This window comes from Silene latifolia, chromosome X (assembly GCF_048544455.1).
Source record: "Silene latifolia isolate original U9 population chromosome X, ASM4854445v1, whole genome shotgun sequence".
Taxonomy (NCBI): domain Eukaryota; kingdom Viridiplantae; phylum Streptophyta; class Magnoliopsida; order Caryophyllales; family Caryophyllaceae; genus Silene; species Silene latifolia.
In genome coordinates, this window is record NC_133537.1 from 21,051,730 (window position 1) to 21,068,270 (window position 16,541).

The 16,541-nt window shown below is 40.7% G+C and overlaps 1 non-coding gene across 1 annotated transcript; it reads left to right on the forward strand.

The window, feature by feature from the left end:
* Positions 1-15,307: 15,307 nt before the first annotated feature.
* On the forward strand, positions 15,308-15,414 carry LOC141625673 (small nucleolar RNA R71). The gene has a single exon (XR_012535441.1). It is a non-coding gene; the product is annotated as a small nucleolar RNA R71 (small nucleolar RNA).
* The last annotated feature ends 1,127 nt before the right edge of the window (positions 15,415-16,541 follow it).

Genomic DNA, 16,541 nt, shown 5'->3' on the forward strand with positions numbered 1-16,541 from the left:
AGATCTAATTTAACATGCGATTGCTATAATTAAATTATCTCTATTCAATTATCGTGGCCTATACTAGTCTTAACCCGGTCGGTGAAAATCATAGTTTATGCAAGAATAAATTAATCAATTCTGATCAGTAATCAATTAGCTAGATGTAAAACGATAATTAAACAACAAAAGAAAGCGATTTAACAATAAATTCATAATAAATCCCTTTTCTAATAACCTAGATCCCCTTTCACCCTAGATTAAGAATTAGGCTATTCATATTAAAGAGAATAACAATAATAATCTGAATGAAAGACATAATCGAAGACAATAAATAAGAAAAAAGAAATAATAACATGAATTGAATTAATAATTAACGAGGAAAGATTACGAACAATACCGTAAATAGCTAGATCCGGAAATAAGAACAATAATTAAACTAAACTAAGTATTTGAGGCCCATTGCATGTTGCACTGTTCCTACTCATGTCACCCAATTTAGGCCCATTGCATGTTGCAATGTCCTTTATAAGTGCATTTCCAAGATCCTGTGCAATAGGCTTGCTGGAGTTTTGCCTGACTTAGTGAGTATGAATCAAGGTGGGTTCATTAAAGGCAGAAGCATTATTGAGAATATTCTGGTTTGTCAAGATCTTGTCAGGCTCTATAATAGACAAGCTTGCACTCCCAGATGCATGTTCAAGATGGATCTGATGAAAGCTTATGACTCAGTCAGTTGGCAATATGTTAAGGAGATCCTGGATGCTTTTAAGTTTCCCACTCAGTTCAGTAATCTGGTTATGGAGTGTATTAGCAGTCCCACCTTCTCTATTGCAGTGAATGGTGAAGTTTTTGGATTCTTCCCTGGTAAGAGAGGACTGAGGCAAGGAGATCCAATTTCTCCTCTTCTGTTCACTCTCTGTATGGAGTATTTAACCAGAATATTGAGAGTTGCTACTGAGAAGATGAAGTTCAGCTACCATCCCTTATGCAAACCAATGAAGCTCACCCACCTCATGTTTGCAGATGACTTGTTGCTATTTTGTAAAGGGGATGCTGCTTCTATCATGGTATTGTTAAGAGCTTATGCTTCTTTTTCTGCTGCTTCTGGCTTAAAGATGAATGCTCAGAAATCTAATGCCTACTTTAATGGGGTAGGAAATCAACTCAAGAGAGAAATTCTGAGTGTTTCTGGGTTTCAGGAAGGCACTCTCCCATTCAAATATTTAGGGGTGCCTATCACAGCAGGAAGATTAAAGAAGAGAGATTGTTCTGTGCTTATTGATAAAATTGTTGAAAGAATAAGAAGCTTAGGAGCTAAGAAGCTGTCTTATGCAGGCAGGTTGGTTCTAGTTAATTCTGTCCTCTCTACCTTACATAATTACTGGGCAGCTATGTTCATATTGCCAAAAGGGGTGTTGGATAGAGTTGATGCAATCTGCAGGAATTTTCTTTGGGAAGGGAGTACTGAATACTCTAAAGCTCCTCGTATAGCTTGGACAAATGTGTGTGTGCCAAAGAAGGAAGGAGGGTTAGGCCTTAAGCAAAGTGTGGTTTGGAATGCTTCTTTAGTAGGGAAGCTTGTATGGTGGATTGTTTCTAATCAAGATACACTTTGGGTCCAATGGATTCATCATGTTTATTTAAAAGGGCAGTCGTTTCTCTCTTATTCCCCTCATTCTGATACTAGCTGGTATTGGAAGAAAATCTGCAAGGTAAAAGAGAAGCTGATAGACTGTTTTGAGGATAATGTTTGGAAGATAAGGCCTGAGGGATTCACTGTTAAAAGCTGTTACAATTGGTTGAGAAACAAGCATGAGGATGTCTGGTGGTGTAAGATCATCTGGAGTAATATGGGTGCCCCCAAGCACGCTTTTGTTGCTTGGCTCATCACCAACAATGCCTTAATGCTTAAGAGTAAGTTGTTCCAGCTGCACATTGCTCCTGATGATCTCTGTTGCATATGTCAGTTACAGGAAGAGAATCATGTGCACTTATTTCATCATTGTGTGTATAGTACTCAAATTCTGCAAGGGGTAAGTCAGTGGCTCCATTCTGATCTTACTCAGTCTGATATTCTGATGAAAGTTACAAGAAGTAGATGGGGTAGACTCCGGAAGAGTATTTGCTGTGCTGTTGTCTTTCATTGTTGGTATTCGGTCTGGTTGCAAAGGAATCAAGCCAGACTTCATCATTGCATAGCCCTGCCTGCTAGTGTTATTGCTCAAATTCAACAGGCTATTAGAAGTCGTTATTGTCTTTATAAAACTTGTAATGTGTCGAGTAAGGATAGAGCTTGGTTGATTAGAGTGCAATTAGAGTCTATTTAGCACTATATTGTCAACATGCTCTTATTCGAAATTTCTCTTTGTAATGCTTGTTCTATTAATGAAAGCTTACTTTTTAGCAAAAAAAAAAAAAAAAAAAAAAAAAACTAAGTATTTGAGAGAGTTTTCTAAGGTAGCTATACTAAACTACGGAAATAAAAGCGTAAATAAGCTAGGGTACGAGTTTTGGTATTTATAGTAAAACATAACCGACTTAAGGAAAATTACGGAATATTCTAGAACCAAGTGGTTCCTCGATCGAGCCCCAATGTACTCGATTGAGTCACCAAGTTCCTTGATCGAGCCTAGCCCTAGTTGATCGAGGCACCAAAGTTCAGGAACCCCAACTATCGACATTGCATATTTTAATTAGCTTAATTGATTTGGTTGGTTCCTCGATCGAGCCTTGCTGCAGTTGATCGAGTACACAAGTTCCTTGATCGAGCCTGGCTGTAGTTGATCGAGGAACCAAGTTTCTGCTTCGCGCACTGAACTTCAAATAGCCGCCATTTCTTCGTTACTTGTCGGAAACAAGCGATTTTCATGGAGTTGGAAAGCTAAGAAGATAAGCTTTCACCTGCAGTTGGAATTACTTGAATATCAGTTGTAGAACTCGAGATATTGCTCTTCAAAGTAGGTACTAGTAATAAGAAGCTCTTCCTTTATTCTTCTAGATTCCCGTGCCATGCTCCGTGTATTCCTCCATGCCCACTCCGCGATGCCCATTTCATTCCTTTGCTCCTCAAATGCATCATTCCTGCATTAAACATCAAAAGGAGGAAGTATCAATGTTCTAACATAAAAGGCATGTAAATGATATAAACTAGCACGAAAACTGTATCAAAAAAAATTAAGGGGAGGCATAAATATGTATATAATTATGGCTCATCAAACTCTCCCAAACCATCTCTTTGCTTGTCCTCAAGCAAAGCATCACACAATTACAAAAGACAAACATACAAATGGCGAATAAACAACTCAGAGCTAATGTTTAATGCACATACAAATCCCAAGCTATCCATATCTGTAACAAAGTAATGAGAAAAGTGTACGAATAAAACAAATTCAAAGGTACAGGAAATAGAAAATGTAGCTCAGTCTCAAGTCACCATACTATAGACAAATGCCAAATGCCAAATACCTTTTGATCTTGGAAGACAAATTAGTCGGATTCTCGCGGATTTCACTCATGCACTCATAAGTATATAGGGTGAGTTATATGTGAAGATAGAAAGAAGTAGAAACACTCACTCGACTTATGAAACATGCATGCAATCTAATGTGATAGAGATTTCCCCAACTAATATGCAATCATATATGTAGACAAAAGTACATTTATCAAGGACAATAAGGGTGACAAATGGGTTAAAAGGGATAGAAATGGTTTGTGCCAAAGCACGTTATGGATATGTGGAGCTAAGACGGTAGTCGCAGCGCTAACCAACACCAAATCTTTGATAATAAATGAACCCAACTTAGAGAAATTATCTCAACTTTACAACATATGAGAGATAACAAACTACTCTCCAATTATGCATTAGACTCTAACAACCATCGTTTTGATCCTTGACAAAACCAAATGAAGCAATCAATTTCTTTTCTTTTCATCTTTCAATTCTCTTTTTTCGATTTTTTTTCTTTTTCTTTTTCTGTTTTTTTTTCTTTTGCTTCATATTTTTCTTTTTTCAACACAAGGATACAACACAATTGCTAAATAAGTCTACTACACCCACATTTGACAATAATAGTCCCAATCCCAACCATAGTAGTAAAATAGAGATGATAAACAAGCAATTGCGACTGTCCCGATAAGGTAGGCAAATTCTTGGATTGTAGCTCATATGATGTAATTTAAGATTGGCTACAAGGGTTCAAACGGGCTAACAAAAAGGTTAATTTGTAAGGCTTATTTGAACGGTAAGAACCGCCTATCCACATGTACTTAGTCAAATGAACGCAATAAAAGTAGCAAGAAATCAATGTCACACTTATGCAGTTTGATAATACATATTCCACAAGGAGAAACCACACTCAAGCCTAATTAACAATGAGACCAGTTTATTGATGTTCCTAGCCTAGGAAGCTCTATAGACCTCACAATTTAAGTAGTTTACCAACTTAATTGTGTCAAATCTAATCAATACAAGGCATGACAATATGGCTAAGACTTGAATTGTGAGCTTTGTTTTCATGGCAAACGAGTCAAAACAATGTACATGGACAACTAGATGGGATTCAAATGTAAAAACAATGCAATTTAACATCATTGTTATTTAATTCACCAAGACTCGTCCTAAAACAAAGGAAAAACATATTTTTGTATTTTATAAATTTTTTAATTTTTATGGATTTTTGATATAAATGCACACAACAATAAGTAAAGCACACAACAATATTAAATTCCTCCCCCAAACCTAAATGTCACAGTGTCCTCATTGTGACGCCTACAGCATAGCAATCACACACAAATCACCAGCAATCTAAAGGACACAACTAACAAAAGGAATGGAAAAGAACAAGAAATAGTACAACAAAAGAAAGTACAAGGGAAGAGAATACCGGGTAAGAGCATGAAAATTCCCCAAAACCAGCTGCAAAACAGGGGAAAAATATTAACCGCGCAAATCCTATCATCGTCTGGCTACGTTACTGGCCCAAAAACTTGGTTACTCGATCGAGCCCCATGACACTCGATCGAGGAATCTACTGTCGAGCAAGAATTCTGCATTTAAAATAAATACGCACACAAATCATAATCAATACAAGTTAAAGCTCGTAATAGTAAATCAAAAAGTAGCGCGTGTGCTACATACAGGTATAAGTAGCACCAATAAAACGTCCATGCAAAGAAAATAAATGACAAATAAAGTTCTTGCTCATCAAACTAAAAGTCTAATGTAAAATAAAAGCAATGTTCATCGTCTTTCATGTCATCATCACTTGGTAGGAGATAGGGCACTCCATTCATCATAGGAGCTTCATCAAGGACTTTGATTGGCTCTTCTTTGAATATTTCTCCCTCTAAAGCATCCAACTCAGCTTCTATGTCAACATTCTCATCACAGCTGTAAACCATCTCAGGAAGAGGATCATCCCCATAAATCAACTTCTCTATTTCATCCACTTCCTTGCTCCATGGATATGACGCAGAAGCATGGGCATCATACGGGTTCCTGTCAAAACAGTAAGAAGAGGATTCATCAATAGGTGGATTGATAACATTAAGCATATAACAAGGAGCCACTGAATGGGGACGCTTTATAGCGTTATCAAGAACAAATTTAACAGTATCATCCCCTACTCTTAGTGTCAGACTACCATCCCTAACATCTATGAGTGCTCCTGCAGTGTGAAGAAATGGTCTACCAAGAATGATGGGTACTTGAGAGTCCTCAGCCATATCCATAAGAATAAAGTCAACTGGAATGAAGTACTTCCCTACTCTAACGGGCACATCCTCTAAGACACCCATAGGCTTCTTTAAAGATCTGTCGACCATTTGTAAGGTCTTATTAGTGATACGGATTTGACCCATATTTAACTTTTTGCATATTGAATACGACATGACACTAACACTAGCCCCTAAATCGCAAAGGGCTTTATCAATAGCTACACTACCAATATGACAAGGGATAGAAAAACTCCATGGATCCTTTAGCTTAGGTGGTGAGTTAGCTTGTAATGCGGCCACGCACTCTTGAGTAAATGCTACCGTCTCAACTTCATCAAAGGCCCACTTCTTGGACAAAATTTCTTTCAAAAACTTGGCATAAGCCGGCACTTCAGTTACCAATTCAGTAAATGGCACTGTCACTTGAAGATTCTTCACTACCTCCATAAACCGTCCAAACTGTTGTTCAATTTTGGATTTCTGCAATCGTTGGGGAAAAGGTAGTTGAATTTTTATTGGCTCGGCTTTTTTTGCATTATGAACAACGTTGGAAGCATTATCATCAGGTACATGAGTGACTCGATCGAGTCTTGTTATCACTCGATCGACTGAAGTGGTGCCTCGATCGTGCCTAGGGTGTACTCGATCGAGGAACCTTTTATTACCCAATACCGTAGCTAATATTGCAGAAAAATCACTATCATGGGAGATGCCCCGATCGAGCCCGCATGTACTTGATCGAGGAACCTGGCTTTTCCTCGCTTTTTTGTCTTTCTTCTAAACCCGTGTTTGATCTTTGAAAATTACTTTCTCGTCATCGCTCAACTCGATATTTCCCAATCCCTTAGGATGCATATAGGGAACCTCGTCTTCGTTAGTGGGCATGTCCGGACAGTCATAAGAAGTACCGCTCCTGAAATAAATAGCGTTAACTTGCTCATGAGCTTGTTTACCTTGAGGAGCAAGACCAAACTGTTTTGATGGATTTTGAGCCGCCATTTGAGCAACTTGAGTATCCAACATCTTGTTGTGAGACATGCGTTCGGAGATTTGAGCCGTTTGCTTTTGTTGTATCATCAAAGTTTGATGTAAGAGAGCTTTTAACTCCGACACTTCATTACTTGGAGCTTTAGGAGGAGGTTGCACTTGTTGAAAACCTCCTTGATTTGGCCTTTGATAACCTCTTTCAGATTGGTTACCACGATTAGGAGGAATAACATAAGTACCTTGCGGCGAGGCTTGAGCATAACCATTCTGGCTCGTTTCAGGGAAGAAGTTAGAATATGGAGTACCTTGTTTGAAGGACTGGAAGGCATTGACTTGCTCAATGGTACTCATACTGTGACACCCCCATATGCCAAGGAGCCTTAACAAGACCTTCCCTAGCATATAAGGACGTCACCATCTCGGTTGCCCGAGGAAAGCAATCATCAAAAGTTGATAAAAGAACATTTATAGTTACTTTACAAGTGATTAAACCAAAACTACTGATACAAACGATACAACTCATCAACACTATATCAACTACTCCTGTCATGACTCGTGAAGACTCATCACGCCAAGACTCCGGCTATCATCCAAGACATCACCTGCTAAGACTGACTCCTCACCATAAGGGATCACGGCAGACACAAAAGAAACAAACAAGAAACAACCACACAAGGTCAGCAACTGAGGCAAGACACAACATCAACTACCAGCATACTACAAATACAACCAAGGACACACACAAATCACAACCACTCCAGCCAATCACCGTCACCGACTGTCCACTGGACCAGCCCTGCCAGTGGGGGACCGCAGCCGTTCCCACCTAAGCCCCGCTCATCATATCGAGCGATAACCCTATTCTATTAATGTGCACATTCCCTCCCGTGGCGGGTTCCATGGAGGGCGAAACTAGGGCGTGAAGCCACTCCCGCAAGTGACTCCACTCAGCCGAGGACGCACCTCGAGAACCATAGACAATCATTCACAATCAGCTGCACCACAACAACAACAAACGAAACAACATAATACCAACCGATTACCATAATCAATCAACCACACTGACACTACAATCGACACAACAACCGACACACTAAACAACCGACAGAAAATGAGTAGGCGAACCTACCTTTAGCCAACCGCAGCGATTCCTAGTTCAATCACATGACATCAACCAAGTAAGCAAAATCCCTATACAAACAGTACAAACACCTATTACTATTGTTATCACCCTAAAAGAAACAACAACGATAAAGACGATGATGATGACATACCTACGCATCGCATATCGGCATCAAGACCGCTACCCGACTCAAGCAACCTATCCCCAAGGCACAAGCACCCTCAAAGGCTCCCATGGAAGGAATTATGGTGAAGGGAATGAGGTGAGGCGGCATCTAGGTCTGAAAGAAGAAGGCGGAAATGATTTGCGATTCTATCAAAACACGATTATAAACCCTCGCTGAAAAGACGCTACTCGATCGAGTAACCAACCTACTCGATTGAGTGGCCCCTACTCGATCGAGTATCCAAACTACTCGATCGAGTAGCCTCAACTAGATCGAGTACCACTCATCCCAAGGCCTATCCCAGCAAGAGGCAACTCTTGTATGGGTTCCCAAAGGCTATCCCATGCCCCTAAGGTCGGTCAACATTGGTCAACGGATCCCTAAAAGGACGGGTATTATAGTCTTCCCCCCTTAAAAAGAACTTTGTCCCCAAAGTTCAACTCATCCTTCCCCAAACCACACGACAAGAGACCAAGGTAGACTCCACCGTTTGCCCGACACAGGTCAACAATTCTCTAGAAGTATTATCCCACTACGTATGTCCATCAAACATCATCGTCGTCAATTGTTCAACACACACCACACAATCAAGCCTCAATGAACCACTACTTGAGATACCGAACACATAACATGCACCAACACGACCAACTCGACTATCGTTTATACTACTACATCGAATTATTCAGACATGCATCGACGCAACTTCGAGACTATACTTTCACTGGTCGCAATTACCAATACCAAACATGCAACACAACGGTTCTATCACAGATTCACAACAATGTATGATTTATAGCCGCACAACGCAAAACCACTACTGACAACCTCGCTACTGCTCATGACACCATACTCTCATTATAACATAACGAAAGATTACTGAAAATAAGGTATAACGACAGGTCATCTTGTTCGACAATTACTCATTCTCACTTAAATATACAATTTCCTCAACCAAGACTATTAAAACAATCATAAACTCGTACTTGGAATGTAACAGAGATATTACAAAATATTACAAGCATACGGCAAAAATTGTTATAATTTCGGCTTTTTCTTTTGCGACATTACTCTTCCCCTCTAAAAAGGAACTTCGTCCCCGAAGTTCACCATCATACGACTTTCCTGTCCCTTGACCCGACACCTATCACATCTTATTGACATTACTCATGAACCACCACTAATATTAATTCATATACACACACATGCCACTTTACACACGGACATTACGTGCCACAACCCCTACGACCGAAAACTATTGAGATTGCATACTACCTCACGGACCCATACATGCACATATTCTGTGACAACTAGAAGCTTCTCAATAACTTGATATTATACAACCATATGGAAGAAGTGAGGATATTATAAACATAGCAATCGGTATATCGTGACAGATGGTATGCGCATACAGACAATAGGCGATACAATTACTACTAATATTGCGTGAATTGCTCAAAATCCATGTCCATCCCTGACCACTGACACCACATAACCACTACTCACAAGCCAACGATATGTACATATACAAAAATGAACTTTAAACAACATTACTTGCATGTCAAGTTCCCGTAAGGATACATGTCATCGTCCTGTCACACCTATATCTCACAAAACTTCATTTATAACGCAAGCACGAGTCAAAACATAACTAATAATGCGACCAAAACATGTTACTAACCTTCAACAGTCATGATAAATATCGAAATATCCAAAAATAAAAGCATTCAAACAATTTAATTTTCGAAAAGTGCCTGTAACAGTGTCACTCGATCGAGTGGGTTAGGCACTCGATCGAGCTGGCCCTACTCGATCGAGTATCTTAGCTACTCGTTCGAGTAGTCCGAGATCAGAATACTCCTTAAGTATACACACCTGCAACTACTCGACCGAGTGAGGGGCACTCGATCGAGTGGCTTCAGGTCAAAACTGCCCATAATTTCCCAAATACGAGACATGTGATCACATAACCATGAGCCAGGATGATAACCCGACTACAATTTCTGTGAAACAAGTTCAAAATAAGCAAGTACGGCCTTATGGCCACCGATACAAACGAGTTTAAAAAAAGAAAGTACCAACCGAAACAACTAACATCCATCATAAACTACAAACATAACAGAAATAAACGGAGCATCACTCCTGCTGCTGCTGCTCATCCATAACGGCATCCTCATCTCCACCACCACCCGAAGTGCCTGCTCGTGACGTACCAAGACCCGCATCACCACCGGCTCCAGCATCTGGCCTCACGTACCAAGGGGTCAACCCACCGTAAGGGTACGCCTGAGGCTCTCCCCAAGTAGACATGTCCACCCCATAAGAGTAGAAAACCCCGCTGCTGTCCCCGACTCCCCTCCACCAAACCGGATGAGGTCCCGAGGTCCCAATTCCCTGAACATACGCCATCTCATGCAAGTTCTGGATCGTCAAGGTGGAGGACACTCTCTCAGCAAGGTAGCTCTCACGCATCTCCGGGGTATCAAAAGAAGGGTAACCAGGAAACGGATACTGTGGTGGTACCGGCTGCTGTGGCTGAGTCTCATCCATCCTCTCTCGCACTCGGCATGGCCCTCTCCCAATCCTAGGTCGATCCTCCTCAACCCTCACGTTCTCCCCCTTCCTCGGCTCAGGCATGACTCGGAGGATCTCCGGGTCGATGAAGTACGTCTGCCTCGCAGGACGCGCATCCCCCTCCTCCTTCTCGTCAGAATCGGCAGATATAACTACCGCAGGTAAAGGCTCTGTCGGTGGGAGGTGCTCAGGGAACTGGTATCTTTATCCAACTCATACCCCACACCCTCCACGCTAAACTACCATCCTCCAAGGTTCTCAACCATTTCAGGTCGAGGAAGTAAGCTCTGTCCAAGGTAGGTACCGGGGTGTAGGCCGAAGAAGCCTCAAAGGAAGTTAGCTTCTTAGCTAAACGTGTGGCAATGGCACCACAACTCAGGATCCTAGTGTCAGACGAGGCCATCAAAACTAGACTGGTACACACTATGGCGGGAGCACTAAAGGTCACTCTCTCAGTCCGCTCGGGGTTAAGGTACGCCATCGGAAGCATCAACTCATGTGATTTGAACTTAATCACATCCGATCTCTCGTAGAGGAGGCACGACAAAGCACGAATGAAGATTTTCAAAGTGACATGTTGCACATCATTGATCAACATGTTACTAGCAGTGGGAGCTGATTTCCCGGTGATACAAGGCATAAGACTGCTAACCCCACACTCGGTCGGTATGTCACGAAGGGCTCCCTTGGCAGGCTTAGCCAAGCCAAGGTGAGAAGCAAACATGTCCATGGTCAAGACAAAGCTGGTATTCATGAGACGGAACTCCACAGTTTGTTCCACCGGCTCGTATTTAAACGAGCTCATGAACTCGAGGGTTAGAAAGGCATACGAATGCTTTCGTAGGCGATAAAGTCCGGCCAACCCCAAGGTCTCAAAGATGTGCCTGACATCAGTCTCAATACCCAGATCATCCAAGAGGGTCGTGTCAAAGCAGCGGGTCAGTCTCATCTTACGAGTCTGTAAAGCCACAAACTTCTTTCTTTGGGTGAAGTCCACAAATACTATGGACGGGTATTCGGGTACCGTCGGAACTACCGGTCCACTCCCCTCCCCAACTTCGGGCTCATAAGCCCTACCCCTCTTACTCTGTTTGGTTCATATGTTCAGTCTCGGCATCTGTTTCAGCATACAATTTAAGTATACCACCACATATACACTAAAACATACAAAGCATACATGTTTGATCATAAAAGAATCATCTAAGTACACACTATCACCAACAAATCCAAAATTACAAGAAAAATTCTCACTTCTTAGAAATCAGACGGTCTCTACAGCTGTAAAAATTTTAACACATTTAGCATGAACTAACTTAACCACTACTACTTTTAGGACTCAAACCTTCAAAACATATTCATATACAACCCAAGTTCACAATAACATGAGACGAATTTCAGTTTGGGGCACCTTTAAGACGGAGTTTTAAGACGAATTTTGGGGTGAAAATCACAAAAATCAACTCTATACATGATATATATAACACATATTACTCAATTTTCATCCTTTTACATACAATAGACAACCAAAAATCAATTCAATTTCTCAAACCCTAAAACTTTCGAGACATCTTTTTCCCCAATTTACTTCGGTTTTTGCATAATTAACAACAATAATCATCAAAGGAAAGCATCTAGATCATATTGCAATAATTAGAAGCAAATTTTAACACATGTAAATCGATTTTTTTTTCAACACTTTTCATCATCCTATATGATTCTAACTAATTAAAAACATCAAAATAGAGTAAGCATTCATACCTTGATCAATTAGAAAGCAAAAAGAACGAATTCAAGCAAGAAAATCACCAAATTGAAGCACCACAATCACAAGAATAAAAGGGTGAGAGGGATTTGGGAATTAGGGTTTGCGAAAATAAGGAAAGAATAAGAAGAATGAACAAAAGAATGGGTTTATGAACCCGCAATTCTCCGGGTACTGTTCACTTACTCGATCGAGTACGTAGGTTACTCGATCGAGTGGCCTCTACTTGATCGAGTTGGAGCTACTCGGTCGAATTTTTGTAGGTAATCCCAACTTTCTCGACGTTATAGCTTCCTAACTAGATCGAATGAGGTCAACTCAGTCTAGTAGGCACTCATACTCGGTCAAGTAAAGTTAGATACACGGTCAACAATTACGAGTCTAGATAAAATCCCTGCAAAACAGCAACGCGTGTCGATTCCAAAATGACTTTGAAAACCGTCACAGATTATTATGCTCATTCACGTATTATTACTACTATACAAGCTCAAAACATATATCCTTGTAAACACATTACTCCACTAAACACATTCGTTTTATTTTATGCCAACCGTTAACCAATTAAATGTTTAATCTCTTAGCTTTATCATGCACATTTTCACACATATCCTCCTATTTCTACTCATACAACTGTGACTAAAACAAAGAAATTCCAATCACGCACTAGTATCTTTGACGATGTAACCACTAATCATATTATTCTAAGCATTCATTTATTCATTCAACCATTACTTGCCATTCCAAATCTACTAGAAATTTAACTATACCACAACATATACAAACTAGTTTACTCAACTTGATCATGCCACATGCGGAAGCATTCAACCAATCATCTATCATATCCATCCAATACTATTTTGAAAATCATCACTACAAATCCATAGCTTATAAATTATCAATATTACTAAACACACAAAGCTCACAAGTTCATCATATTGACTACTAACACCAGCTACTACATCATATCCAGGGCCATGTGCTACGAGATTTCCACCACTTCCACTACTATCATGCACCTCCATCTCTAATCATACATATTATTATCAACAGAGACTTCATCGTAACTAATGCTATCATACCCATTATTCACACAGCTATTTCTAACATAACCACTATACACACTAGGCACATAATTACTGACTCAACTTTCCCTTACCCAGTGACTGGCTTAAGCATAATGGGGACATGATTTTAAAATGAGGGCGCCTACTCACCCAAAATCTAGCATCGGCTGGGGCTCCCAAGATACATACACCAGGTTCATTTTATTAGACTCTCTACGTTCATTAGGCTCATTTATTACAGGTTCCAAAATCATCGCTCTAATAACACTTTGTGACACCCCCATATGCCAAGAAACCTTAACAAGACCTTCCTTAGCATATAAGGACATCACCATCTCGATTGCCCGAGGAAAGCAATCATCAAAAGTCGATAAAAGAACATTTATAGTTACTTTACAAGTGATTAAACCAAAACTACTGATACAAACGATACAACTCATCAACACTATGTCAACTACTCCTGTCATGACTCGTGAAGATTCATCCCGCCAAGACTCCGGCTATCATCCAAGACATCACCTGCTAAGACTGACTGCTCACCATAAGGGATCACGGCAGACACAAAAGAAACAAACAAGAAACAACCACACAAGGTCAGCAACTGAGGCAAGACACAACATCAACTACCAGCATACTACAAATACAACCAAGCACACACACAAATCACAACCACTCCAGCCAATCACCGTCACCGACTGTCCACTGGACCAGCCCTGCCAGTGGGGGACCGCAGCCGTTCCCACCTAAGCCCCGCTCAACATATCGAGCGATAACCCTATTCTATTAATGTGCACATTCCCTCCCGTGGCGGGTTCCATGGAGGGCGAAACTAGGGCGTGAAGCCACTCCCGTAAGTGACTCCACTCAGCCGAGGACGCACCTCGAGAACCATAGACAATCATTCATAATCAGCTGCACCACAACAACAATAAACAAAACAACACAACACCAACCGATTACCATAATCAATCAACCACACTGACACTACAATCGACACAACAACCGACACACTAAACAACCGACAGAAAATGAGTAGGCAAACCTACCTTTAGCCAACCGCAGCAATTCCTTGTTCAATCACATGACATTAACCAAGCAAGCAAAACCCCTATACAAACAGTACAAACACCTATTACTATTGCTATCACCCTACAAGAAACAACAACGACAAAGACGATGATGATGATATACCTACGCATCGCATATCGGAATCAAGACCGCTACCCGACTCAAGCAACCTATCTCCAAGGCACAAGCATCCTCAATGGCTCCCATGGAAGGAATTATGGTGAAGGGAATGTGGTGAGGCGACATCTAGGTCTAAAAGAAGAAGGCGGAAATGATTTGCGATTCTATCAAAACACGATTATAAACCCTCACTGAAAAGACGCTACTCGATCGAGTGGCCCCTACTCGATCGAGTATCCAAACTACTCGATCGAGTAGCCTCGACTAGATCGAGTACCACTCATCCCAAGGCCTATCCCAGCAAGAGGCAACTCTTGTACGGGTTCCCAAAGGCTATCCCATGCCCCTAAGGTCGGTCAACGTTGGTCAACAGATCCCTAAAAGGACGGGTATTACACATACACTTGGCTGCAGTGTGGCCATCTATCCCACATCTCTTGCAGGACACTTCTTGTTTAACCATATGAACCGTTTCTTGCTTTCCCAAAGACTGAGTAGTCTTTAATTCTGCTATTTGAACAAGTATGGCCTCCAACTGTTCCGCGACCGCACTATATGAACCACTCCCTCTTTTACTTCATCTGGGGTTACCATACTCAGTTGTGTGAGTAGCTATCTGATCAATCAACTTCCAAGTATTACCGTCATTAGTGTTATCTTGGAATCTCCCATTAGCAGCAGAATCAAGTAAGGCTCTATGATCATCATACAACCCGTTGTAAAACTGGTTGCAACGGAACCAAATCTCAAATCCATGGTGAGGGACTGACCGCACTAGTCTTTTAAACCGTATCCAAGCTTCATTAAAATCCTCAGTAGGACCTTGCTTAAAACTTGTAATTTGACTTCTAAGAGCATTGGTTTTCTGTGGTGGAAAATACCTCTTGTAGAATGCAAGAGCCAATGAAGTCCAGTTGGTAATTGCGTCGGTCTCCATATCCAAGTCCCTTAACCACTCAGCTGCATCATCTCTCAAAGAGAAAGGGAATAAAGTTTGCTTCACCTGATCTTGAGTCACCCCAACTGTCAAAGGGATAGAGCAACAATAAGTGACAAACTTCTTCATATGCTTTGCGGGGTCCTCTCAAGCTTTTCCTCTAAACATATTCCTTTCTACCAAGCTTATATAATAAGGCTTGGTTTCAAAAGTTCCCTTATCAGTAGTAGGGAGCTTGAAGCCTTTAGGAATAGAAGCAACCGTGGGTTTGGAGTGACTTGCTAATGTAGGCATCTTTGGTGTTGTAGAAGTCACAGGTGCAGAAATAAGAGTATCCTCTTCTAAGGATGAATCTTCTGCAAAAGTATACCGCTCGTAGTCAAGTGTACTCAAGTCTTCCACTTGACTTACTTCTCTTTGAAATTTTCGTCTGTAGCGAAAAGTCTTCTCTGGCTCGGGATCAAAAGGTAGAATCTCTAACCTGTTAGACCTGGGCATACACGAAAACAACAAGAAAAGAAAAAACTGTCTCAAGGAACTGATACTCCCTGAGACAAAAGACAAAAATAAACAGAAACAAACATAACAATTGTTGCCTCCCCGGCAACGGCGCCAAATTTGATAAGGTTATTTTCAGTCGTTTGCCTTAGTCAAAATAAATTCTATACTACTACTAACAATATAGCTAGTGGTAAGTCAGGGTCGAATCCATAGGGAGGCGGTGATTATCTAGTTTGTTTATATTTAAATCTGTCTTAAAGGTAACAATTTTATGGGGTTTGGTTGAGTTTGTTTTCTAACAACTAATAACAATTTAAATAAATATGATAAACAATAGTATTATTAGAGTCTAGGAATCGGGTTCACTAGATCGTCATCCAAGGGTAAGATTTAATTTATTGATTGAACAATTTATATTGTTGAAAGTCACATGATCAGTCGATTTAATATTTCTTTTAGATCTAATTTAATATGCGATTGCTATAATTAAATTATTTCTATTCAATTATCGTGGCCTATACTAGTCTTAACCCGGTCGGTGAAAA